Source organism: Microtus ochrogaster, chromosome 1 (assembly GCF_000317375.1).
Source record: "Microtus ochrogaster isolate Prairie Vole_2 chromosome 1, MicOch1.0, whole genome shotgun sequence".
Classification (NCBI taxonomy): Eukaryota; Metazoa; Chordata; class Mammalia; order Rodentia; family Cricetidae; genus Microtus; species Microtus ochrogaster.
This window is the reverse complement of record NC_022009.1, coordinates 82,106,643-82,108,676: the sequence shown is the minus strand read 5'-3', so window position 1 is coordinate 82,108,676 and position 2,034 is coordinate 82,106,643.

Here is a 2,034-nt window from a genome sequence, read left to right as displayed (position 1 = left end):
CACACACACACACACACACACACACACACACACACACACCACGCATATACCACATACATACCACATGCACACACCACACACACACACACACACACACACACAGACACACATCACACAATTCTACATTGTTTTATTGGAGGTCACTCCTATAGTTTAGAATCTAGAAAGTTTTGGGTCATATTTCTTGTTTTTCATATTTTCCTTAAAGTTATAAAAAGCCCTACATTGGCACCATGCCAAGTAACAAATAGCATCCTTTCCACCTCCTTCCTTCAATACATAACAGGAGCAACTATGCTCAATAAAAAGAATTTCAAATGAATGAAGGTCTCATCATTGCATACAAAATAAAAAGAAAAAAAAATAGAATATCAAACCCTAATGGTAAGTATCTAAAGATGTTAGTACTGCAGGTCCAGAAGAAATATCGACTCTGGTACATCTCTGAATTACACAGAGTGTCACGTTCTACAGAGAATCCCATTACCCACTTCTCTGGTAGAGTTGTCTGAACATTAAGCAGCCTCTCCTATGACAAGAGGTCAGACATGTATAGACACATATGTCTGATGTGGGAAGGTCAATGTCCTCTTCCCAGTGATCAGAAAAATTATCCTGAAGTGAAATGAGACATTATCTTGACTTCAACATGAGGCCAGATACACCAAATCTGATAGAGGAGAAAGTGGGGAATAACCTTGAACTCATTGGCACAGAGACAACTTTCTGAACAGAACAGCATTAGATCAACAATTAATGATAGGATCTCATGAACATGGAAGGATCTGTAGAGCAAAAGACACCATCATTGGACGAAACATCAGGCTACAGTGTAGAAAATAATTTTACCAACTACATATCCGATAAAAGACTAATATCTCCATTATATAAAGAACTAAAACCGTTGGACACCAAGAAAACAAATAACACAATTTTACAAAATAGGATATGAACTAAACAAAGAATTCTTAAAAAATGGAACACAAATAGCTGAGAAGCACTTAAAAAATATCCAATATCCCTAGTCATCAGGGAAACACAAATCAAAACTCCTCTGAGCTTTCATTGTCTACCTGTCAGAATGACTAAGAACAATACAAGGGAAGACAGCTCAGGCTGGGTGGAGTATGAGGTAAAGGGGAACACTCACCCATCACTGGAGGGAGCACAAACTTGTACAACCACTGTGGGAATCACTACAGTCAGGAAGCTTGGATTAGATCTACCTCAAGAGCTTGGGCATCTGTCCAACAGGACTTGATCGATATCCTACTACAAAAATATTTGCTCAACCGTGTTCATTGCTGCTCTATTTATAAGACTCAGAAACTGGAAACATCCCAGATGACTGTAACTGAATGGACAAAGAAAACATTGAATATTTATAACAGTCAGCTGTTAGAACAAAACAAACTGAAATCATGAAATTTGCAGGTAAATGAACATGGAGCTAGAAAGAACTCATTCTGAGTAAGGTAACCTTGACCCCAAAAGACAACCTTGTATGAATTTGCTTTTAGGTGGATATTGGCTGATAAGTCTTCCATAAGCAGGCTATAATTTATTTTTTTCATTTTTTGATTTAATTTAAAATTTTTTCCATATTAGTCCCAGTTCCCCCTCCCTCCACTTCTCTCATCCTCCCACTGTCTCCTATTCCACCCCCATCCACTCCTCAGAGGGGGTAAGGCCTCTCTTGGGGAGTCAACAAAGTCTGGGCATACCAAGTTGAGGCAGGACCAAGCCTCACCCCATATCAAGGCTGAGCAAGGTATCCCACCATAGGTAATGGGTTCCAAAAAGACAGTTCATGGGACCAGGGTTAAGTCTTGTTCCTACTACAGGGTCCCCCTCAACAGATCAAGCCACATAACTGTCACCTACATTCAGGATCCCCAGCCATCAGTCCTGAATCCATGCGCTCCCACTAGCTTGTGTCAGCTGTCTCTGTGGTTTTCCCAACCATAGGTAGCTCATATGATCCCTCCTCCCTCCCTCCTTCTTTCCCTAGCTCCCTCCCTTTCTTCTTTCCTC